This window comes from Hyaena hyaena, unplaced genomic scaffold (assembly GCF_003009895.1).
Source record: "Hyaena hyaena isolate Hyena2069 unplaced genomic scaffold, ASM300989v1 scaffold_137, whole genome shotgun sequence".
Lineage (NCBI taxonomy): Eukaryota > Metazoa > Chordata > Mammalia > Carnivora > Hyaenidae > Hyaena > Hyaena hyaena.
The window spans coordinates 1,817,108-1,842,396 of record NW_024080769.1 but is presented as its reverse complement, the minus strand read 5'-3'; the positions used below and the strand labels follow the sequence as shown (position 1 = coordinate 1,842,396).

The 25,289-nt window shown below is 54.7% G+C and overlaps 2 protein-coding genes across 2 annotated transcripts in view; both read left to right on the top strand.

Moving 5' to 3' along the window:
- LOC120235733 (collagen alpha-1(III) chain-like) overlaps positions 1-17,328 on the top strand; it is a 125,274-nt gene extending 107,946 nt beyond the window's left edge. Inside the window, exon 6 of the mRNA XM_039238169.1 lies at positions 17,261-17,328. The gene's annotated coding sequence lies outside the window, so the exon portion shown is untranslated. The remainder of the gene's footprint in view (positions 1-17,260) is intronic.
- A 4-nt stretch (positions 17,329-17,332) lies between these two features.
- The window catches only part of LINGO1 (leucine rich repeat and Ig domain containing 1), a 76,394-nt gene continuing 68,437 nt past the window's right edge, over positions 17,333-25,289 (top strand). Inside the window, exon 1 of the mRNA XM_039238247.1 lies at positions 17,333-17,435. The gene's annotated coding sequence lies outside the window, so the exon portion shown is untranslated. The remainder of the gene's footprint in view (positions 17,436-25,289) is intronic.

The following is a 25,289-nucleotide window of genomic DNA, read 5'->3' as shown; positions in this document are numbered from 1 at the left end:
TGGCTAAGTCTCCTTGGCCAGACCAGTGAAACCTAGGGGAGGCCCCTGCATTGCCTCTGACACCGAGGCTCATCTGCAGGCAGGTGTCACCTCCCCGCCTCCCCTGGAAGTCTGTCCCTCAGGCCTGCCCAGGGATGGAGCGGGAGATGCCGGGCTCTCACAACACCCCCCTCCGTGGTTTGCTGTATGTAGGTCCTGCTGTGCTCAGCCCCTAGCCGCACCATCTCCTGCGGGGATCTGTGTGGCATCCTGGCACAGCCACAGCCAAGGAGGCAAAGCCATGCCCATTTGAGTGTCTGCGCCTGCCAACACCCTCTTCTGGGACTCCATATGTGGCTTCTGGGACCGGCTAGGGAAGCAGGGAGGGAAGACTCTCCGGTCTGCTCCTGAGTGATGAACTGCAGGGGGGATTCCTGTTCATCGAGCACCTACCATGTTCCAGGCACTGGGGCGAGGTAGCTGTGGCCCCTTCTCTGGCAAAGTTCACAGATTTTGTTGGGGTGGAGGTGGAGACAGATAATAAGCAAATACACAAACAAATAGATGTATAGTGCAAGTGGTGCAAGGGAATGATAGAGAATGCAGAGGTGGGGGTGGCCTGCTGAAACAGCACAGTCTGGGAGGGCTTCTCAGAGGCAGTGTTTCATCCCAGAATCGGATGGATGAGGAAGAGGAAGTGGTGCGGGAGGAGGGGGAAGAGCATTTGACGTCTGGAGGAACCTTGGTGTGTTGAAGAGCTGGTAGAAAACTCATGCAGTGGGAGGAAAAGGGCCAGAGGAGGTGGGGTCAGGCCGGTGGCAGGGCTGGGTCGGGCACAATCTGTGGACCATCGCGGGGAGGGTGGGTGCATTTTGTTCTAAGAGGAACTTGATGGAGGGTTTTAAGCAGGGAAGGGGCCTCCTCTGATTCAGGGCTCAGTGACACTGGGCTGCCATGTGGGGAACAGAGTGGAAAGGCACAGGACAAAGGGTGTATCCAGAGGGTGGCAGTGCACCCTGCCCAGGATTGGGGTGCAGAGAGGAGGTTGGGTTGGGGGGAGGGAGTTGGGAAGGAGTCCTAAGGGCTCCAGGTTTCTTGCACACAGCTGGGCCGATGGCGGAGACATTTACAGAGACAGGAACGTGGGCGGAGGGAGATGAAGCTGGATGAGGTGTTTGTGGGATATCCCGGGGGAGACGACAGGGGTGTCAGGATCTTCGTGCTGACAACCAGGTGACTGATGTACTCTCATTGCCACTTTACGGATGATGGCTCTGAAGCTCAGAAAGGCTGCACAGCTGGTGTTGCTGAGTTAGGATATGAACCCAGAGTTGTCATCTTTCAGGTGACACCACCCTCATCTAGTCTTATGTTTGTGGAGAGCAGTGCTTTACCCGGAAGGATGGGTTGTGAGTGATGGGATTTCAGCAGTGGGTGGGCGGGCAACGCCAGTGTTACCACCTTGGCCTTCAGCCAGGGCCACATCTGGGTTCTGTTTCAGACTCTCCCTCTAGTATCACACTATGGTGCCCTTCGCCAGGAGGCCTCAGCTGCCCTGGGGAGAGTGGGGGCAGCTCAGCACTGTGGCCCCATTATGCCAAGGAGGATCTAGAAGTCTTTCAGTTGTTCAGCCTGAGAAGAGGTCTAAAATTAGCCCTGAGATGGGGGAGAGGATCCCAGGACAGGATGGCTCCCTGGGGGTCTACCACCTCCCACTCCCTTCCTGAACGTGGGAGGGGGCTGAGGGATTGCCAGATCCCCTCTTCTGGGCCCCCCCCCCCCCGCCAGCTGGCTGGGGCAGTCAGAGGGCTAGGCAGAAAAAGCACTGGAGCAGGATGAGAGTCCTTGGGCTGCCATTCACCCCTGATGACCACAGTGTCCCCACCCTGACAGCGAGCCCAGTGAATGAGTGAGGCCCGTGGCTTTTCCCCTCAGGCATTCCAGGATTTCCACCTTCTGAGGTCAGAGAGGAAAAAATACACCAAAGGCTTGGGCTGTGGAGTTGTGGTCAGGGGACAGAACTGGTCAGGGGACTCAGAAAACATGGCCAGGGTGATGGAAGTGGAAGTGGGGTAGAGGTAGGGCACCTTCAAGGCAGAAGCCACTGGTGTGGGGAAGGAATAGAGAGGGTGTGGACAGGAGGGACAAGGGACTAGGGGCACATAGGAATGAGCCAGTTCACATGTTGGAAGATTAACACAGCAGGTTTTCTACAAGCAGATGGGAGCCCAGCTGCCCCCCTTAGGACCAACTATGGCATTGGCCTCTGGTATGGACTGGCCATGGTAGCTGGTGCCTGGGTCAGGGCTCAAGTGTGTGACCAGGATCAGGGGTCAGTATGTGAGCAGGGTTGAGGCTCGATATGTGTGTAGGATCAGGGCTCAGCCTGGCTCTCTAGGTGGAGTCCCATTGGGGCAGGTCCAGTGAGTACCCTCCTCATCCACACTCCCTCTGAGCTCTTGGCGTTCATCTCCCCCATGGGGCTTATTATTTAAGTGCCCAAGGCTAGCATCACTTACTCTGGGCCTTGATGTGAAAAGGCCATCAGCTATTTCCTGGCCAAGAATCTGGTAATAATATCTGTAGCTTCTCCAGAACTTGCCATGTACCAGACACTGTGTGTGTGTTTTACTCTCTCCATTTTATAGATTAGGGAACTGGAATTCAAAGAGGTAGTGACATTCTGAAGTCAGCCAGCTAGTTACATGGTGGACCTGGGATAAAGCTCTCTGCCCCTTTCCCCCTTTGCAATCTCCCTCAGTGTGCCTCCCTGGGACAGAGAGGGGCTCTCAGCAGAGCTCTTCCTGCCCAGGCCCCCTTCCCCCATGGAATCTTACTCCTTTTTCCATATATGCTGGGGGCTGTCACTTCATCCTTCCTCAGGCTGAATCTCCCTGGGTAGACCAACTGGGCCCAAAGATGGACTAGGAGACCCCGCTCCAAGGTCAAAGTCATACAGGCAGGTCCTGTCCTCACAGGGGCTGGGAATGGGTAGGGCTTGTCCATAGGCCCATAAATCCCAGGAGTTTGAATTTGCCCTTAGAGGGTAAGGGAAGATGCAGTCTGAGTGGAGGCATTTGGCTATCATGGTCCTGGATTTGAGAGCTTTGGGGGTCCTTCCCCACACCCCTGACATCACCCCTGCAGGCATTTCCCTTTTTTGCTTCCAGGAAGCAGTGTGAAGAGGGCTCCCTTGCCTCCTGTAGGCCTGGACACCTCATACTACAGAGGCCATGACTAAGGGCTAGAGAGGCGAAGACACTTGTGCCAAGACACACAGTATGTCAGTAGAGAAGAGGGACCATAATACCAGGGCCCCCTCCCTCACTGCCACTCTTCTTAGATGTTCCCTCTCCCAGGCCCAAAACCATCGTGGTGGTGGTGGGGGGGGCACCTGGGTGGCTCAGTTGGTTAAGCATCCAACTTCAGCTCAGGTCATGATCTAACAGTGCATGGGTTCGAGCCCCTCATCACGCTCTGTGCCGACAGCTTAGTGCCTGGAGCCTAAGCTTCGGCTTCTGTGTCTCCCTCTTTCTCTGCCCCTCTCCCCACTTGCACACGCTCTCTCTCTCAAAAATAAATAAACATTTTAAAAAGACCATTGTGGAAACTGAACGCCTATGAGCACACAAAGGAACCATCTTCTAATAGTGGGATTCTGCCCATCGTACTCACTGTTCTCTGGGGCTTCCTGACCCTTCCGTTAGCCTCAGACACTTCTCAGTGGTAAGAGTCTGCCCATTTGTAAGCCATGCAGAAAATTTCATGGGGAGAAGTGGTCCAGAATTTGAGTGAAGTACCAGGAGGGAGAGGGAGGGGGAGGGTCCTCAGCAGCACCTCGTATGGCTTATGCGCACTCTGTCATATAAACCCACACAGGTCTGTGAGACGGACAGGGCCATCTTGTTTCCCAGCTGGGGAATCCGAAGCTCAGCGAAGTAAAGTGGTGGGCCTAGGGTTTTCCAACCCACATCTGCGTGATCCAAAGCCAGTGGGTTTGCACCAGTGCCCTCTATGTTCCCAGACTGTGGCACAGAAAGGAGAGAGGGAGACAGTTCCCTGCACTCAAGAAGCTGAAGAAAGGAGCAAGAACTACATTAGTGCTGTGTGCCCAGATCACAGCCCGTGCCGGGAGCACGGGAGAGATCGGTGTAGCTGGAGCAGTAGGAAAGGCTGGGTGAGCTGTGGAAGGAAGAGGGATCCAGAAAGCAAGATCGTTAAGGCTCTGTGTGGGGTCCGGTCAGGAAGGCTGCCCCCAGGAGCTATCCGCGGTGCTGTACAAATCTGTCCATTCTTCCTGGACACTTTGGAGTGTCCCTTCTCATGCCCGTGCCTCAGTTTGCTCTCCCAGCAAATTGGGTGCTGACGTCTGCATCATAGCCTTGTTGAGAGGATAAAGGAAGATCATGCTGAGCTTGCAGCCTGTTGCTGATACAGGCATAGGGCGGAGTGGCTTGTTTGGGGGCCTTGCCACACCCCTTAGGTGTCTTGCCAGCCTTTAGGCCTGGGTACCTCATGTTGCAGGTGGGGCAGCTGGGGACCAGAGAGAGGAAGGCACTTATGGCAAGAAACATAGTGTGTTAGTGAGGAAGGGGCCGCACTTGGGGTCCTATCTCCCACTGCCATATTCCTAGATGGTGTCTCTCCCAGGCTTAGATGCCTTGTGGAAACTGAACACGCTTGAGGACTCACAGGGATAATGCCCTAACAGTGGGAGTCCAGGCGCTGTGACATCTGTTCTCTTGGGCCTTCCTGACCCCCTCCCTGCAAGTAGCCTCAGCCCACAGGTGGCCGTGTCATAGCTCTGGGCTGAGCTTTCATCTCCCTTTAACCACATCCTCACCCGCCCCCTTGCCCCCCGGCCCCATGCAAAGGTCCTTCCCAAGCCCTTTGGCAGCTTATGGCCTCCTGGCTGCCTTGTCTCACTAGGGAGATGGGATACTTTCAGGCAGGGGTGAGTGGGGCAGAGAGCCACTGGAATTGAAAGGAGAGACCTCTCTCACCTCCTGCCTCATCTTCTCGAACTGCCCCACCAGCCCTGGGTGGGGGACACTTTGCAGTCACCAGGAAGGGTATCAGGAAGAGTTTGCCCCTAAAGACCCCCCCGCCCCGGGCCTGCTGATTATGCTTCACATGTCCTCCACCTTCAGCTCTGTGAGCCCTTTTGGCCTTTGGTGTCTCTGGTCCATTAGAAACAGACAGTCCTAGGTGTGAGTTCTAGCTCAGCCATCCTCATCTGTGACCTTGGGCAAGGGGCATTACCTCCTGGAGCCCGTTTCCTTATCCATTGGGAATAATAATACCTACACCCAGTGTTGTTGTGAGCGTCCAGCATGGACACATGATGACGACCACTGCTGCTGTTCTTCTCTTCCCTCTTCCTCCACCCCTGTCTGCTTAGAGACCGAGAGCTTCTGGAACCTGGTACATGGGTGAGGTTGGTCCTGGGAAGACAGGAAGGGGGAAGCTGCAGGTATCGACTACACTCAGCACCAACATTCTAAACACTGCGAGGGCCAAACTGAGCTGCCACCGCAGACACTAGTTAGTCCCTGACCTTGCTGCCTCTGACCTGGCTCTGGAAGTTTCCTCTCCCATTCCACTTACTCAGGCTCAGGAGAGCCACATAGAGTGATGCTGAAGACATTAGGCAACTCGCAGACCTTGGCCACCAGCAACACCCACCTTGCCTGCCACCCAGTACCTAGACCACAGCCAATCCTCCACAAGCCAGTCCAGCAAAAGGGAGTCTTGGGGGTGGGGTGGGGGGGAGAGGTAGGCTCAGCCTCATCTCTACTCAGTCTCTCTGGGAACCAAGTGCTTACACAGAGCCCAGCACAGAATTAGTGCCCCAAATGCTTTAGCTATTATTATTGTTAGTAGTAGTAGTACTAGTAGTAAGAGGAGGAGGTTAACAGTCCCATTTCATAGAAGAGCAAGGTGAGGCCCAGAACAGTTGAAAAGCCACCACCTCTGTGAAGCCTTCCAGGCTCTGCCCCTTCTCCCAGAAGTGGCTTCTTCTTCTTTTTGACTTATTTCAGTTGCTTTCCAGTGCTCTTGCTTGGGCAGGGCCAGGCACACAGTGGGGTGGATTCCGAGGTGGGGAAGGGGTCGGGTGGAGGAGCAGCCAGCAAGGCTGTGGGTGCTGTCGGGGGGCCTGCAGCCAGGAGGCCCAGCTGCCCGGGGATGTGCACCCTGCCCCCAGCTCTAATTCCCCCCCACTGGCTTCCGTGCTGGCTTGTCTAATTGTTGGGGAGTCCTACTGTGTGCGGTGAGAGCAGTGCCTCTGCTACATCCACATGCCCGCTCCCGGGGGCATCTGCTGGGTCCTCCTTCAATGTCTGTCTTCCTCTCAGCCCCTTCCCCTGTGGCCAGAATTGTGATCACCTCACATTACTACCAGCTGGGCAGCGGTTCAACTGGGTAAAAGTTAATTGAGCAAAAGTGTGTCTAAGGCACCAGGGATGCTGTGAGGACTAGACTGTAAGAGACCCCTCCACCAGGAAGGGACAGGGGACAATTGTCTGTGTGCAACCCCGGGCACTGGACAGTGCTTTCCCTACCTGACTGCCTGAGAGGTGGGGGCTGCCCAGGGTTCACTGTGGAGGAGAGTAGGGCCCAGGGAATTGAGGAGCCTGTTGGCAAATGCTTGACCTCGAGGCCCGCAGTAGGAGGAACCAGGGGGAGGAGCCGCTCCTGCACTGACCCAGGTGGCTCCCAGGAATCTGGAGGCACTTAGTTAGGCTGATTTTGGCTTTTCCAGGCACCTGGCTGGGCCCTTGGGAGCCCAGGCTCCGAGGAGATTCTCAGGGCAGCCTGAGGCCGCTGCATGGGACACCTGCTAGGGCAGTCATGGGGCCTGCTCCTTGCTGGTGGAGCTCCCTGCCCTCTTGAAGCTCGGCCTTGCCGCTCCCCTCTCCCTGAGGCTACCTCAGGGGGCCCAACTCAGCTCTGGGTCCTCCTGATGTTCCCACCCTGACCCTTCTTACCCCCTTACCCTCCCACTCAGGTGCCATTCCCTATTTGTGCCCCTCCTGCCCTTTCCAGCCTCCTGCCCAAAGAGAAGATCAGTCCCTTCCACCATGAACTTGCCTCTTTTCACTAACACTTTCTCTCTGGCTTCCCACCACGTCTTGGAAGAAGAGAAGCTTCTGCTCCAGACCGAGCCTCGTTCCTGCCCCAGCCCACAACCCAGCCTTTCTGTTCCATAGCTCCTATCTGGCTTTGCTCCCATGTATTCCCCAGCTCTGGTGGATACCTGGGTCCCCCAAGCCAGTGGTCATTCTCAGTCGGCCCCACAGTCTCTTGGGCTGCAGCAGAAGCCCTGCACCACCTCTCACTCCTGGAGACTGGCAGAGACCCTGGACTTGTGCCCACCCCCTGTGGCTGTGCAGCCACCTGGGCAGCACCCCTGGGTCTCAGGTTTCCATTCTCTTGCGTAGGTCAGAACAATGCCTGGAACATAGTGGGTGCTCGACAAATTCTTGTTGAATTAGTGAACTAAGTAACTAATCCCTGGCTCATCTGACTCACCTGAATGTTGTGTGATCAAAGCAACTACTAGATTTAAAAGGGCTTTGCAAAGTTTGACAGTGTTATTTGGGCATGAGCGTCCGTCGTGCTCAGTGGGATATTGCTGCCGTCTTACACAGTGTTATAACCACTGCCTCCGCTCTGCAGATTCGGCCTCCCAGACACCTCTTGCCTCCTCCCCCCCACCCCACCCCCACCCCGCTCCATCCCTGTGCCTGCCTCAGGGCCCCACCTTCTCTCCTTGGTCACTGCCTCAACCCTAACTTTTCTCTGCTTCCTCTCTTCCCCTTTGTAATCCATCCTGTACGCAGGTGGAGTGAGGTTTCTGAAGCAAAAATTGGGCCCTGTCACCCCCCACTTAAAACCCTTCAAGCTGCCCTTGGCTCTCGGGATAAGAGCTAACCCACTCTGTTATACGTACGAAGCCCTCCCTGGGGGAGAAGAGCGGTTTCCCTCTCCACACATCATTCATGCCCCTGGGCATTGGCGCAGGCCATGCCTCTGCCTTCAGGACTCTTCCCCACTGCTTCCAAACCCAATTCCTTTTCCCTCAAGGCCTTCTCAAAGACCCTTCCCCTGGAAGCCTTCCTTGAACCCCAGCCCTGGATTGGAGGCTCCCCTAGCCTGTTCCCCCAGCAACTTGGGCTCTTACTCTCCCATAGTCCCTGAGTCATTGTCTCTTATCTCCCTGCGGGCTCCCCCTACCCACCTGTCCCATTAGCCTGTGAGCTGTTTGATGCAAGATCTTGAGAATTTTTGTACTTGAGTTCACAGAAAGCATTAGAGAGCATTTGCTGAATGAATGAATCAATGAATGAATCAGTGAATCTATCAGTCAATGAATAAGTTGCCCCGCCTTGCTGTGGAGACTCTGGGCTGGACCTTTGGGTCTGCGGTAAGAGGTGGGCCGTCCAGCAGCCTCTACCTGCCCTAAGGGTGGCCTTCCTTTCTGAGGTCTCACTGGGCTGGAGTCTCTTGTCCAGGAATCGCCCTCAGGATGGCCTTCCCGGCCCAACCTTGTGCCTCACAACAGCAGTAGCTGTATCTGTAGGGAGGGGTCCTGAACTGCCCCAGGGGTTTACTACAGACTGGTTGGCATCGGGATCCTGAGGAGCTGGGGTCTGCAGACTCTCCCCACCTGGCTGTCCTCCCTGTTCCCTGGTCCCTACCCAGCTAGAGCCATTGGACCCTTGCCCGCCCCCCCCATCAGCCCTGTCCCGCTTGATCCCTCAAACTCTTGCTGGCCTGAGTCTCCAGCATGTGAGCACTGTGCAGGGAACCTAGCACTGGGTCCTACTTCTGTGCTGCTCTGACCTGGTCCTAGCCCTGCCTTATGTCCCGACAGTCCTGCATGTGGTCTGGCCACCACTTTGCTCCCGCAGACTCATGTCCTGGGGTTTCTGGTTTGCTGGCTTGGCTTCCCTTGTGAGCCTGCCTTCCCAGGAGTGTCACCTTTCAGTGGATCCAGCCCTGGCTTCCCAGACTGCAAATCTAGCCAGAGTCCTAGGTGCCCTATCCTAGAAGGGGGCCTGGGGGAGATGGGAAGGAGGAAATGTTGTCCTGTTCAGAGGGAACCCCTAAGACCAGAGTGTCCACATGCACACCACCACCGGAAACTAGGAGAGCCCAGAAGGTGGGCTTCTGGCTCTTGGAGATACCCATGAGTGGGGTTCCTGGAGGGAGTGTTTCCTGGAGGAGGTGCTGGTGCCCAGTGGGGGCCAGTGAGGATGTGGAGGAGGCGACTTGGAGGGGGCGGTCCTCACCAGTGGGTAGAACAGCATGAGTGAAGTTGTCCTGGGTGCCTACTCTGCTGGGCTCTGTGCCAGCTTTGTACCCTGCCCTGTACAGCCTTCGGGTGACTATGATTAGCTCCATCGACAAGACGGGGAAACAGGTTCAAAGAGGCTCAGGGGCTCCCCCAGGGTGACCTGCTGTCACCAAGGCATTGTCAGGCCTCTACGCCAGGTCTGGCGTCTTTTCAGGCTCCTAAGTGGAGGGAGTGAGGGAGAGTCTGAGGAAGAGAGGCTGGCGCCCGCCACAAGCATCAAACAGCTGCTGACTGTGACTTTCCGGGGAGGGGGTGTGGATGGGGGGTGGCTTTCTGAGTTGGTCCTGTTCCTCCCTCCCTCCCCCTCCCGTGGGAGAACCCTCACGATGAGAGGTTCCCGCCGCGCCCCCTCCCTGGAGAGGCCGGCAGTTTGCCTTTTCAGAGGATAATTCCCCATTATACAGAGATATTTAGCCTAATAGAAGCCGACAGATCATTCAGGGCAGTAATGTACTCCGGCTTCAAGCGTTTAGTTTCCTCGGCCTGAACTCTCAGATTAAAGGCTCCTTGCCCGCCGCCCCACAACGATGCCTGTGACCTTGACTGCAGTGATGGGGTAGGTTTCTCCCTCCCTCTTCCCTCCTCCTTCTTCGCTGGCTTCCTCCTCCCTCCCTTTTCTCGTCTTCTTGGGAAAAAAAAAAAAGGTATTTTCCTTCTTAAATATTCAGTTGAGAGGCTGTTGCTTAAACCCTGCATGCTCTGGGGACAGGCAGATTGTGCCTGGCTGCCAGCAGGGCGCGGGAACACCTGGCTGGCCCAGAACACTCGCTCAGCTACCTGGGGCCAGCGGGTGTGCTGGGCCTGGTGGGCAGTGGATGCTCGACCCTATAGCTGGGCGTGGGCCTGTGGAAGCCGGGCAGATGGTCTTCCCTGGACTGGAACTGCTCCCCTCCCCCTTCTGCCCACCCCCAGCCCCTGCCCTGGGCTGGCTCCCGGGGGCCTGGCCCAGTACCTTCAATGAATGGGAAATTCTTAGGGCAGGAGGTTTCATCCGATCCTTGGGCCTGTACATCTGGGGAAGGATCCAGGGAGCATTAGTGGCTGGATTTGAGGGGCAGATGGCAGCAGAAGTGGTGCCTGTCAGCCTCTCATTGATCAAGAGGGTGGCTTCTGGAGCTGTCTCGTCTGGCCGCCGTGGGACCCACTTGTCAATTCATCCATCCCTGCTGCCCCCTGTCTTTCCTTTGTCTTACCTTGTCATCCCTCCCTCCGCTGCCCTTGCCCCCTGTCATCTGCTCACCAGGCTGCCTTTTTGAGCTCCCTTGTGCTTCAGTACAGGCAGCAGGGGGCATGTGAAAGCACCAGGTATCTAGATTCAAGCTGGTCCTGGGTTCAGACCCGGACTCCAGGATATACAAGCTGTTTCTGTTCCATTTAATATTTTGAATTCGGACAAGTTCCTTAATCTATTTGAGGCTTCATTCCCTCACCTGTAAAGTAGGAGTACCCTGAGGGCTCAGGTCCGGCAGCCCCCCAGGCGCTCCCACCTCTCCTGCCCAGATGCCCTCTGTCCCTCTCTCGGTCCGTCTTGGCTAGAAAAAGGGAAGGTGGTCAGGAGGGGGGCCTGGCAAGATGGGCTCTGGTTCTCCCACTCACAAGCTGCCTGTGTAGGTATGAAGGGAAGAATGAGGCCGGCTTGGAGGGATCCTTCTTGAGTTCATTTCCTGGGCAAAGCCTAGTGTCTGGGCACAGGTCTGATTTGACAGAATCAACTTAAGGGGCTGTGGCTGGACTACCAGGGGAAGACGGGGGCGATGTAGGAGCAGGGCCTGTGTAGCCTGGGGGGAAGCCGTCTGGGCTGGGACTCGCCCTCCCAGGTGGCCCAGGGGTGGGCAGAAAGAACCTCTGGCCACCAGGGATGAAGAGTGTTGGCAGCTGGATGAAACCCCAGGTGGAGGAGAGATTTCTGCTCCTTCTGGAGCAGGGGTGGCAGGATGAGCACTGGGGGTGCGGGAGAGGAAGTCCCTCTCAGGTGTTTGGCCACAGAGGCAATCTGGGGCTGGTGTGCTGTGGGAACTTGGGTTGGCCCTGTTTCTTCTCTGGGCCTCAGTTTCCTCATCCTATAAATGGGGTTGATCATCCTGCCCTGTGTGCCTCAGGGGATGGCCAGATCCAGTTAGAGAATATATGGGAATGTTCAGTGATCTATAATGTAGTACTAATAATAACTATCATTCCGGTCATTACCTTGCTTTCCTTTCACTCTGTGTGACACCCACTTTGATCCATGCAGTAGCCCTGATTCATATGCTGGTAGAATTAAAGAAACATATGGCTGAAAACAACCTCCCCATTTAGTGCAAAACCTCCACCCAACATACAATGGTCCCCAGACCTGCACTTGCATGCCCCCAGGGACAGGGAGCTCACTACCTTCATGATGGGCAGAAATCTGTCTCCCTAGAATCTTTTTTTCCCCTGGGCTTAGTTCTGCTCTCGGGCACATAAATGCTAAGTATCTTTGTCAGAGACTTAAAGTCCTGACCAGGCCCTTGAGGCTTCCCCAGGAAGCATGGGTTCCAGCTCTGCCTCTTCCTGTGAGCAGACTTCACATTATCAAAGACCTTCTAGACAGGTACATAGATGCCTGGGCATGGCTTTCCGGAAGTAGCTGCACTGTGCACTTACCCAGCCTCTGTGTACACGAGGCTCTGTGTAGCACTGGTTCCTGGAGCTCGTCACGGAGCTTACCCAGGTTCTGGTCACTCTCTCTTACATACTGTTGTCTATTCCTAGGGCACATGGAAGGCTTTGGATAGGAGACCCCGCCTCCCTAATTGGCCCCTCTCAGGCCGGACCTACCTTCAAGGTTCCATCCTAGTCTCTGGCCAAGGACCAGCCCCACCAAGTGCCGGTGAGAAGCCTCCCCAGGAGCCCGTGTGACCCCGACTCCCACACTCCTGGACATGGTTATTTAGCTAACCATGGAGTGACCCAGCCCGCAGCTTTCAGCCTCCTCCACAAGGATGTCACGAGAGCCTTGCTCATGGCTGGCTGGAACGCCTGCCATCCTTTTGAACAGCCAAGAGGGGACATGCGGTTATCCCGCGAGATTCTGTGGATAAGTGAACTCCAACTTGCCATTGTCTTTCTTGGGTTCTGTGCAGCACTTCTAGAGTTTCTATTAGAATGGATGTGAGACCGACTGGACTGAGCCCAAATTGGCTTTTTTAGCCCCCTTTTGTTTTAAATTAGGATGGTAATATTTATAAATGCCAGTTCTTGACATATATCATTTCACGCCACTCGGAAGAAGAGGGAGCTGAGCCTTGGGAAGAGGCAGAACTTACCCAGGGTCCCGCAGCTAGAGAGAGGCAGAGCTAGGGCTCCAAAGCCTGGTTTCCCCCAGCCTCCGTGCTCACAGGCCCAGCCAGCTGGGAGTCTGCTCTGTTGTCCCCCCTCTATCCTGCCTGCTCCCGTCTTCTTTCTTGGACAGTCTTGTCAGCCTGAGGGCGGGACCCAATCTCTGCTCCTCCCCGCGTAGCACACACAGGACCAGGGAACAGAGCAGGGGCTCTCGCTGGAAACTGCAGAGAAACGTGAGGCTCAGTATGGGGGGGGGGGCCAGTTTGCATGGCCCTTGCTCATCTGCTGTGTCAGTTTCTAATGGTTGAAGTGTTACAGGGAGGCGGCTGTAAAAGCAGGACATGTGTGGTGGAAGATAGGAGTCATCCTTGCTTCCTTCCCTTGCCCACTCCCTCACATCCAGCTCAGCAGCTATCTGTGGCGGGGCTGGCTCTGCTACCGCACGCTCCCTGAATCTGGCCAGCCCGCCCTCACCCGGCCCAGGCACCACCTGTCCGGCAGCTGCCACAGCCAGCCCACTGGGCCCTCGCTCCCCCTCCTGCTCCATTATTTTTTTTAAATATACTTTATTGTCAAATTGGCCCAGTGCTCATCCCAACAAGCGCTCTCCTCCATGCCCATCACCACTCAGTGCCCACTCAGCAGCCCCAGGACCTTTTCACAATGAGGGAAACGTCACATTGCTTTTCATCATGCTGGAGAGGAAGCCTAAAGCCCTTACCCCCGCGCCAAGGACCCAGCCTTCTCCGCCTCACTTCTCACAGTTTCCCACACCTCTGCCTGCCTCACGCCAGGCCCCTGGCCTGCCTGCTTCTCCTCAGAAACACCAGACCCCTGCCCGCCTCTGCTCTCCTCCTCCTCCTGTTCAAGGTGAAACTGATTTCTTCCCCTGTAGGATATGAATATATGAATTCAGGTCTGACCATCCCTGACCCACCAGCTGGAATAACCCCTAGCCCCACCCCAGGGCCTCTCTCACGTAACTTGGTTTGATTATCTTATTTTCCTTGTTGCTCTTTGGAAAGATCTTGCTTATTTATTTGCTCATCATCTGTACCTCCATCCCCATGAGAGTATCAGACTTGCCTGGTTTTTTAAAATTTTTTTTAAAAATTTATTTCTGAGAGACAGAGAGAGAGAGACAGAGAGTGTGAGCAGGGGAGGGTCAGAGAGAGAGGGAGATACAGAATCAGAAGCAGGCTCCAGGCTTTGAACTAGCTGTCAGCACAGAGCCCGACACGGGGCTCGAACCCACGAACCATGAGATCATGACCTGAGCCAAAGCCAGATGCTTAACCGACTGAGTCACCCAGGTGCCCCCAGACTTGCCTGTTTTGTACCCCACTCAATCCTCAGGACCAGCACCCCTCCCCCTCCTGTCCTGCCTCCTGTACACCTAGAAGATAGTAAGTGCTCACTAGTATTTGGTGAAAAAAAAAAAGAAAAATAACAGAAACACCTAAAGGAGAAATAGATACAGTTGGGTTATAGGAGCAGTTAATAATGTGTGTGTGTGTGTGTGTGTGTGTGTGTGTGTGTGTGTGTGTAGGCTTGGAATCATCTACTCTTTTAATGAGAGGCTGGGCCTGAGCCTGAAGCACTACATGCATGTACATACTTGTCACGCAGACACACAGACACACACATGCATGCACGTGCACACATATGTGTTTCCCTGCTGAGCAGCAGCATAACCTCTGGTGCAGTATTTCACCTCTTAGGCCTCAGTCACTGCACCTGTGGAACGGGGCTGCCTGGGGCTGGAGGCGGAGACCCGTGCGCCGTGGCCTCTGGAGGCCAGCCCTTGCCTGTAGAGGGCCGCCATGGGCAGTGTGCCCGCTGGCCTGCCACGCTGTGCCGGGAGGGATGAGTGAGGCTGCCTCCGCACGGGGCTGCTTCCCGCTCACCCCTGAGGTGAGGACCTCGGCCAAGCAGGAGGGAGCGGCTGGCTGGGGGGGGGGGGCGGGGCAGTAGGCAGGAGAGGCCCGGGGCCACGAGCTCTGCTGCCGGGAGGTTAGGTTACGTGCACAGGCCGGGTCTCTTGGATGGACCGGTAGCTTGACTTTGATACGTTTTCATTTTCATGTGCGTGCTTGCTTTTAAAAAAATATTTCAATATATTTATTTTGTTTCTTGAAATTTTTTTCTTTCAATTGCCACAGAAAGAATTTTTGTGAAATTTAAAAGGGAACACACACACACACACACACACACACACACACGCATCTGTATTTTCACCAACCCAAGACAATGGCTCTCCCTCCCCTCCTTCTTGCCCACACTGGAACCTTGCAGAACCTGTGGAGAGTAGAAGGGGCTTTTGACCTTAGACAAGGTACTTCATCTCTCTGTGCCTTAGTTCCTTGTGTAGAAAAGGTAAGGGCACCATTGTTGCTCCCCCTTACAGTTCTTATGCAGATTACATGAGTCAACATTTATAAAGCACTTAGAAAGGTGCCTGGCACTTGGCATGTGTTTGTTAAATAAGAGGAGTAAATAAATGGAAAGAAAGGGACTCCCATAATGCTGCTGTCACGGCATGAAGAGCAGCTGTGGACGTCTGTCCTTAGGGTCCGAAGTCAAGAGCTCAAGCCCAGACTCTGCCCTTACTCCCCATGTAAGCAGGAGCACCTATGGCTTCTTTAAGACTCAGCTCCTCCATCTGTAAAATGGGTATATAATCTGCACCCTATGATGCTGCGACCCGGGGTGGGGAGTAACGGATGCATGTGGGCTCAGTGAGCATGGGGCCCCGCAGGCTGCTGCAACCCAGCCCCCACCCTCATCCATCTTCTCAGTTTTCTTGCTCAATATTGTTATAGCTCCGTGTTGCTACCAGCCTCTATGTTTATCATTTTTAATGGCTATGTGATATTCCATTGAGCAGAGGTGTCGTGATGCACTTTGTCATCTCTATTTTGGGGTGTTTAGGCAGCTTCCAGCATCCTGCTGCTATAAATAACCTTTCCGTGAACATCGCTGTGCCTGGAGCACTTCCCCTCTGATGGATGATGTCCCCAGGCAACTCCAGTGACATTCACTGAGGCTGCTTCATCAGGAGGACTGAGGGATGGGGTGGTGGTGCTTGGAGAGGTAGGTCCCCTCAAAGCCAGATCTCCTGCTCCAGGAGTGGCAGCAAGGGTATCAGGGCAGCGAGACACTCAGTGTGGCAGCGATGAGCATGACGGCAGAACAGGAGGCCGCCATGGGGCTGACAGTGGGACTAGGAGCTTCTGGTTTTTCCTTTGTCTCCCTGTCACTCTCACGCACTCTCTCTGTAGGACCTTGAGCCAGTCCCTTCCTTTCTCTGGACCTTAATTTTCATCATGTGCGGTGGCCAGGGGCTGAAAAAGGCTTGCCCCAGAGCTGTGCCGTCCCTGGTGGTGACCGCTAGTCATCTGTGGCTATTTTTATTTAAATATAAAGTAATTAAGGGGAGCCTGGGGGGCTTAGTCATTTGGGTGTCGGCTCTTGATTTTGGCTCAGGTCATGATCTCACAGTTCCTGAGTTTAGGCGCCGTGACAGGCTCCATGCTGTCAGCACGGAGCCTGCTTGGAATCCTCTCTCTCTCCCTCTCTCTCTGTTCCTCCCCGGCTCACACGTGCTCGAGCTCTCTCTCCCTTTCTCTCTCTCAAAATAAATAAAAAATAAACTTTAAATATAAATATACATACACACAAACACACATATATAGACATTAATTAAATACAACTTAAAAATCAATTTCTTAGTCATACTCTCCATGTTTCACCATCCATTTGTGGCTGGTGGCTACCGTATTGGGCAGCACAGGTATAGAATGTGCCCATTGTTGCGGAAAGCTCTGTGGGATGGTGCCGGTCATCATACCTTCTTCTGGAACCAAGAAGAGGGCAAACAGCCCTTAGCTCAGAGGACTCATTAAGGGCCTAACAAGACTTAGTGACTTTCCACAGTCCGGGACCCGGTAGTGACTAGAGTCTGAAATATCCATGTCCTGTCTTTCTTTCCAAGAGAGAAGCTGGGTGAGAGTGTGGGCCCCGAGAGGGTGGCCCCAGCCAGGGACAGTGCCCCAGGGAGGCCGGCATGAAGACAGAGTAGGTGGTCTCCTGATTCCTCAGCCGGGAGGGCAGTGGGTAGACAGGTGGCACTGCTCTCCGGTTCCCTGGGGTGAAGCACTGTCCTCTCTGGATTCTTACAGAAGTCTAGACTAGAGAGCAAAGATGGCCGCCTCACCCATCTTGCCCCGCGCTGGCTGCCTCGGGCCCTAAGCCGGGTTCTGGGCACTCACTGGGAGAGGAGCTGTGAGAAGTGAACCCACAGCACCAGAAGAAGCTACTTCCCTCCCCACCTCCACCGGGCACACAGGGCACACACGCTCCAGCCACACCTGCCCCCACGTCTCCCCCTCCTGCCAGAGGGAACACCTTCAGCTACCCCTGGAGGTAGCACAGGGGGAGGGAGAGGTGCCAGTGCAGGGGACAGTAAATAGGGGAAATGAGTGACGAGAAACCTGGCTGGCTTTGGTCTCGCCTTTGCCGACGTGTGGCTGCCTTCTGTGCTACCCCCGTGCCCAATGCCCCTGTGTCCCCATACGAACCCTACTGCTCACTCTTGTTTCTTCTGTTTTCCAGGGATCCCATGGCCATGTCCTGGCTGTTTTGAGTCTGTGAGGCCACACAGCCTCCCACCTGCATCTCCGGGGCTCTGTCCCTGTCCAGCCTCCCGACCAGCTTCTGAGCCTACTCCTCACCCCTGCCCAGGGACGCCTCAAGCTTCAGGACTCAGTGGGGCACAGTGGCAGTCACGGTAGGTGGCGACCCCACTCTGCTCACTCCTGGACTCCTGGGGATACTTAGCTCAGCCTTCTTGGTCTCTGGAATAGGAAGGATACCTTTCTGAACACCGAATCTGTCAGAATCCCTTCGGTTGCAAGTAGCAAAAAAACTTATTTCAATAAAATAAAATTATCAGCTTATGTGACTGAAGTATCCAGAGGTAGATGGGACTGCAGGCAGGGCCTAATCCAGCAGTTCAAGCAATGTGACCAGGACCTTTTGTCTGCCTGCATTTCCCTGCTCCTCGTCCTTGGTGGTGGCGCCAGCTTTACGAGCATTTCCCGTGACGTCACAACATGCCTGCCCATGGTTTCTGGGGCAGTGTGCTTCCAGCTTTCAATCTGGTGTCAGGGGTGGAGACAAACTTTGTTTTCTTGATAAAACAAATAAAAGCCCTGGGGTTGATCTCTTGGGCTCTACTGGCAGGATTTGGAACATCCTGACCCCTTTAGCTGGGTCCACACGTCTTGGAAACATAAAGGGACTGGGGATGAGGGTCTGTCCTTCCCCAGCCATGTGACCATGAATGAGGGGAGGGTGTTTCCCAAAGGAAGCTTGGGGGTCCTGCTGGTGGAAGGAGTCACCCCCGGCTGCGGGAGGCAAATAACAAGTGATGGGTGGGGTCTCCCCAGCTTGGACAGCTTAAAGCCAGCTGCAGATAGATACAGATATGCTGTGTGTCCTTGGGCAGATCCCTATGCCTCTCTGAGCTCAGTTTCCGTATCTGATGTTGAGCCTCACCTGGCAGGCATGCTATGAGAACTGCCTGAAATGATGTGTGGGAAGCACTGGCGTCTAGCAGGTGCTCAGGAAATCCTTTCCTCTTCCCCTTCCTTTTCCCTCCTGGGGAGTTTAGAACACCCTGCTTCCCTTCAAACTTGGAAGGAGCTACAGAGGGAGTATTGTAAGTCAGGATCCCTAGAAGCAAAGTCTGAGACTGGGATTTGTGAATGTGAGACTCATTGAGGGCGGGCTCTCGGGAAGAAGAGAAGAAGGTGGGGCAGGAACGAGAGCCCTGTGAGCGAGGTCTTGGTCTCAGGGCAAGTCTCGCCTTGGGCTGGTCCAGGGGGCCCTGGTGTAGAGTTGACACAACAGAATTGTCCCCTAGACAAGGTGGCCAGGCTTTTGTACCCCTGTGGGCCATGCCTGCGGTGTCTGTGGCTGGCCCTCATTTGCAGAGGGCAGTTCTCTGGAGAAGGGGGCGCAGTGAGCTGGGGAGGGGCTCTGGGCAGGCACCACTTAGTACAGGAAGGCAGGACCCGTGTCCTTGGCCTGGCCAGTCCAGGTGCCCTGCTCTGCTGCCTCCTCTGGCTTTTGCTCCTCTGGCCCCAGACAGCAATGCCAGTCCCTTCCAGCCTGGGGAGCTGGGCTGCCCAGCCTGGGGCCTGGTGATAGGGTGGCCCTTCGTCATCTTCTTTCGAGACACTTTTTCTACTCCAGGCCTCCGTGTCCTCTCTGTGCCCCCTTCCTCTTCTCTAATCATTCTTCTTTCCTCCCTTCAATTTCAGTCACACAGTTCCCCTACCTACTATGCCCTTCCTTGCTCTCTACTCCATCTTCTTTTTCAGGGCCTGTGTGAGTCCCTTCCCCTCCAGAAAGCCCCTGCTCGCTGCTCCAGCCAGTGTTTATCTCCTTTAGTCCTTCCTCCAGCTCCACCCTTTTTATGGATGGAAAGGCCAAGGCTCAGCGCACACTTCCTCATGAATACACTGTGGGCTCCTGTGGCAGTGCCCGAGTGTGTTGCTCTCTTTGCCTTGGCTGCTAGGAAGCTCACAGCTGGTTTGTTGGCCATTTCTGATAAGTGCTGACAATGTTGGAATACATACAGTTGCTCAGTCGCCTTCCCTCTGACTTCTCATTTTTTTCCTTTTTCTGATTTCTTATTTTTCAGCTTGCGCTTTCTCAGCAGCCTCAAATTCTTCTAGAAGGTGGTGGGGTATAAGAAAAACAAGAGCAGCCTTGGTTAAAGCATTCATCCAAATACTAGACTTTCCTCTTCGTAAGGGCAGCTTGGGTGGGAGGGTCTCCCCAGGCCTAGGGCTGAGCCTGTCCCCAGGGAGACACCGAAGCCTGACCACGGCAGCCCCGGCATGGTGCCCACCCTGCCCTCCGTGCATCGGGAATGACATTGTTCTGCTTCCTACCCTTTTCCCTCCCCCTTTCATCTTATCAGAAGCTAATGAAAGAGGCTGGGAAACCCAATCCTCTGGTAATTAAATTTACTTAACGGGTATTCAAGTGGAGTAATGAGAAGTTTAATGCAGTGATTAGATTTTTCTTTAATTAATTAAAATGAGAACCATGTGTCTTGCCAGCAAACCAACTTGACCCTGTGCTGGAAGAGTCGCAGCCAGGAATGGGGCTTGGCGGCGTGGCCAGGGGCTGCAGGCTGGTGCAGCCCCCTGCCCCGGCACTGTTGCTCTCAGAGGGGAGCCTGGCTTGGATTCCCACCCAGGCCAGTCTCGGACCCAGCTCCCATCCCCGAGCCCTGCGACCGCCAGGACTGGGCCAGGCCCGAGTCTCCCAGGGCCAAGGGATCCAACAGTCTGCGTGCTCAGGCAGCTGAAAGTGGACCCAGAACGGAGGTTTCAGAGGGGGATCGGCAAGGGCGGCTCAAAGCAAGGAGCATAGAGGGATTTCAGAGACTGTGACAGATGGCATTTTGGGATCACATTTCAATGCATGGGCCAGTGGACAGCTTCACCTGCGTGTTGTCAGACCTGGGTTGACCTCTGTTGGCTTTATCAGGGCTAATGGAGTGAGGGCAGTGGGGTGGATAATCGAGAAATCTGAGATAACCCACAAACCTCTTCTCCTTGACTCAGGAATGCAGCGATGCCAGAAGAAGGCTGACCATCCTTGGTGTGTTTCTGAAGGCCAGTTAGGGATGTAAGGAAGTATTCCCCCCACCCCCGCCCCGGGCAGCTTCTGCGGGGGAGGGGGGGTCAGGTGGTGGCTGGGGTAACGGGAATATGGGAATCCCAGCATAGCTGTCTGGGGTGGAGCACAGGAGGGGCCTCACCAGGGTAGAGGGTGGGCATAATGAGGACCGAGGAGACAGCACCAGCACCCCAGGGGCAGAATATTTTGTTTCCAAGCAGTGAGGCTGGAGGGAGTCCTGAGCCCTTCATGGTGGGGAGGCAGAGAACTTCCTTTATTGAGCCCTGACCCTACATCTACATTGAACCTTGATCCCAGTCCTAGACTGAACCCTGACCCCAGCCCCACACTTAGCCCAGCGTCGCCATGGATACACCAGCTGAGTAACAGGTGCTGGGATGGGAGGGGTGAGGGGCCGTATTTGTCCATCCTCACTGCCAGCCCCCCTGCCTGTGGGCAGGAGTCCTGTGCCAGGCCCCTCACTAGTCTCTGCAATGGCCAAGATGAGTCAGACGTGGTCCCTGCCCACAGGGCCGGTGGGGGAGGTGACAGGCAAACAGGCACTGAGTGATCAGAGCTGAGGTGGGGGAGGCCCAGAGGGCTGGGGGCCTCGGATCTGCACTAAGAGCTTCCTCTGAAGGCAGGTGGGAGGGGGAGGTGCTGGAGGCCCGCAGTGGGGAGGCTGACACTGGTCCAAAGGAGGTGAAGAGGATGGTGTCAGTGGGGGCCGGCAGGGGTGCTAGGGTGAGCGATTCTCCCCATGAGAACTGGCTGTGATGCCCCCAGGCCATCCTTAGCTCTGGGTGGATCAAGGGACTCATGTGTGTGTGTTGGGGGGGGTTGATGGGGTGCCCGGCACTGGGCTGATAACATTACCTTATAAGGAAAGCATTTTTATCTCTTGCATGGAAGAGGAAACAAGGTGTGCAGGGACTGGCCTGTAGCAGCGGGGTGGGGTGTGCTCCCAGCCCTCGCCTCCTCCCAGCCCTGCACAGGCCTTTCTGTGGGTCTGCAGGGGAATGAACTTGCCCTGGGGGGCAGGAGTCATCTTCTGACTTCGCCCCTGGGCAAATACAGCCCCGGCACTGGTGGGGGCTGGGGGTTTGGTCAGACCAGCATATGCTGGCGCAGGAGGAGGGAGTGCGGGAAGAGATGAGGGTCCCATCTGGTAGGGGATTAGCCCCAGGGAGGAGGGTCTTCTGCTTTCTTCACCCCGACTCCCTCCTCTGCTAATGTCTCCCTCTAGATTCCTCTTCCAATTCTCTTCTTCTTTCCTTTCTGAAAAGCCAGGCGTAGGCCAGCTGCCCGCAGCTCCCATGCGGGGGAAGGACTGCTCAAGACCGTGGGGCTCTGCCTCTCATAGGTCTTTAAGGTAAAGGGTCTGAAATCACATTGTCGTGAATGTAAACGCAAGGATTGCATTTGCTTACTTTTCCTGGCCCCAGGAAGTCCATGCTGCACAGGAAAGTTTATGCTGCACAGGCAGAGCTCCCCGGGGAGCCACCCCTCTGTCCCAGGTACCGTACTCCCCCAGACGTGTTCATCTTGCCTCCCTGCATTCTGGTCTCATTTAGTCCTCTCAACAGTCCGCGAAGTTATTTATACAGGTGAGGGGACCAGGCGAGGTCAGGAACTAGGCCCCAGTCACACGGCTAAGGGCATAGGTGACGCTTGTCTAACACGCTCAGATCCTAGGTCAAGCCACCCCTCCAGATTACCCCCACCTCGCCTCTGGGCAGTTCCCCTCCCTCCCTCTGTCCCCAGCCCTCCCTCCAACCCCTCTGCATCCTTGCTGCATCTTCCAGCCAGAACCAAGGACTCTTCCTTCCCCAACACTCCCTCACCCAGGCCCTCCAAGCTGTTCCAGCCCCCTGGAGTCCCCCACCCCACACCCCTGCCAGCTCCATCTGCCCCAACCCCCTTCATCTTCCTAGGCTGGGCCCAAATGATGCTACTTCTTTCATGGAGACACCCTGTCTGCTCTCACTCCATTCGGAAGTCACCCCCCCGCCCAGCACCATCTTACAGCTCTTTCCTGCCCCCCTCCGCCCCCGCCCATCTTAGGCTCTTGGCTTTCCTGTGTCCGGCTTTGCACCTGTGTGGAAGGCAGCGCCCTGGCTTCCCAGGCCAGTTACCCTCGGGACCTGGCAGACAGAAGCTGCACAGGAGGTAGCAGGGTCCTTGTCTTGGGAGGGGCTGCACCTCTACAAACTCAGCCCTTTCCTCGGCAGTCCTGGGTCAGCCGGCCCCTCACAGCACTGGGCCCAGCCCCCCGAGGAGACCAGCCCCGTGGCCTGCTCACTGTAGCCCCAGCTAGTGAGGATGAGGATGAGGCTTCTGGCCCTAGCAGATCTCCCTGTGCCCAGGTCCTGGGGGGCAAGAACAAGGCAAGCCCCACCGTGGGGCTCACAGGAGAGGCTTGGGGCCACCACGTACAGATACCAGGGTCATCCAGTGCGGGTGAACGGCTGCCCGGGCACTCTGCCTGGCTCTACTCACTGGCTCTGCTGACAACTGGCTGGGCGACTTGGCAACAAGTCGTATAGTTGCCCTGTGCCTCAGTTTCCTCATCTGTCAAATGAGGTGATGACAAACCTACCTAAGGTTGCTATGAGGATTAAATGAGTCAATAGAGTGTAAAGCACATAGCACAGCCCCAACGCAGACACCCGCGTGTGCTTCCTGGCTGTTGGCTGTCACCATCACCACGGGAGGGGGCTGCAGGCTGAGGAGGGCCCAGCATGCAGGGAGGGTTTCCGGTAGATGGTGACACAGGAGCACCAACTTGAAAGATGAGGCTCGGGGGCAGGGAAGGACATACCCAGGCGAGGGCACCACACAGATGAAGACCCAGAGGCAGTTTGGGGGACGTACGAGGGACCTGGCTGTGTGTAGACTTGAGGGTAGAATGGATCAGGGGCGATCTCAGGCTGGTGGTACACAAGGGCTGTGTCCTGAGGGACCCTGGGTGCCACGCTGAGGAGTTTAGTCCTGCAGCCTGTGAAGGGCCACGGAAGGCCCTTGTTTCCCGCCTTGTTTTCTTTTTTAATATTGGCTCATGCAAAAACATCGAAACAGTATAGAAGTGTGTCCTGTTAAATATGGAAGTTTCCTCTTTGCCCTTAAATCTTATTCTGCCAAGGTCTGGTGTACCTCCTTCCAGAACTTTTTCTGTGCCTTATAAACCTATTTATTGTATGTTAATTTTTTTAAAGATTTTATTTTTAAGTAATCCCTACATGCAATGCGGGGCTCAAACTCAACCCCAAGATCAAAAGTTGCATGCTCCACCGACTGAGCCAGCCTGGCGCCCCTGTATATTACTTTTTTAAAAAAAGAAATGGAATAATATTATGCACATATTCCATAACTTCCATTTTCCACTTTCCAGTGTGTTGTGGGCATCTGTCAGCATCACGGCATACGCGTCTGTGGTATTCTTTTTAATGGTTGCCTAATATTCCCTTGTTTGGACACAGTGTAATTTATGTAACTAGTCCTGGGTTGATGGATATTTAGGTTGTCTTCAGTTTGTCAGTCTTGCGAATGGTGCTTCAATCCTGTATATCTATCCTGCTGACATGTGTCAGCATTTGTGTAGGATTGATTTCTGGGCATGGAATTGCCCGGGCTAAGGGTATGTTTATTAAATTTTGCTAGGACTGCCATGTGTTCTTCCAAAAGGTCGGGCCAGCTTACGCTTCCGCCCTTGGTCTCTGTGGGTGGCCATGTCCCCATGCCGTCCTCTGCACTGAACATTATCAAGCTTTTTAATTGTTGCTAATCCAGGAAATCGCCTTGCTGTGGTTTCAACACTCACTTTCCTTTTCCCCAGCGATCTTTTCATGCGGTTAGGGACCATTTGTATTTCCCCCTCTGTGAATTGACTGTTCATATCCTTTGCCCATTTTTCTTTCTTTTTTTTTCCTTTTTCTTATTGATATAAAGGAGCTTTTAGTATATTAGGAATTTTAAAACTTCTTGTCTATTGTGTGTGTGGGAAATATTTTCCCTAGTCTGCTGTTTGTCTTTTTAACTTTGTTTATGGTCTCTTTGGCCATATAGAAGCTTTCGATCTTTATTTAGTCAAATCTGTCAGACTTCTCCTCAGGGCTTCTGAGTCTCACATCCTGCTTGGCCAGCCTTCCTGGAAGGGCTTTAAGTGGAGGTCAGATGGGTGACTGGTAAGGTCACTGTGAGGAGCGTGGGCAGAGGGGAGACAGCAAGAGGATTGGAAGCAGCTGAGACCTTTGTGTTGGGGTTGGGGAGGGGAAGCGGGGAAGGAGGTGAGTTTGAAAAATATTCAGGGATCAACTGCCCATGCTGGTAGGATGTGAGGATGAGAGAGAGAGAGAGAGAGAGAGAGAAAGGACTTTGGGGTGATGCCTGGGTGTGTGGCTGAATCGGGGACAGGATTAGGGAGAGAAATGCATGCAGGTGCACATGAGTGCTCATCTTGGCCGGGGCACGACACACATGAATACATATATGCACACGCATGTACGTGCTTCAAGTTCTGGAGACTGGCCATCTGGACTGTGGCTCTGTGGAGGAGGTGCAGTGTGGGCCCTACTCTGTGGATTATCTGTTTTCTGCCAGGCACTGTACGCAGTACCACACGTGTCCTCTGTAAGCTCAGCTACCCTGTGAAGTATGTTTTACAGATGAAGAACCAGACCCAGAGAGGTTAAGTAACTTGCTCAAGGCCACGGAGCTAGTAAGTGACAGAAAGGGGTTTTCTCAACAACTTAGATCTGACCACCCAGGCAGAATTCCCACCAATAGCACTGAGGAGCCTTTCATTCATTTCCAACCTGACCAACCCAGTTTTATTGGGACTCTTAGGATGAGTGCTGGAACCAGACTACCTAGGTGGGAAATGCAGCCCCACTTCTTACAAGGCAAGTTACTTTGCCTCTACAGGCCTTGTTTTCCCCATTCTGAA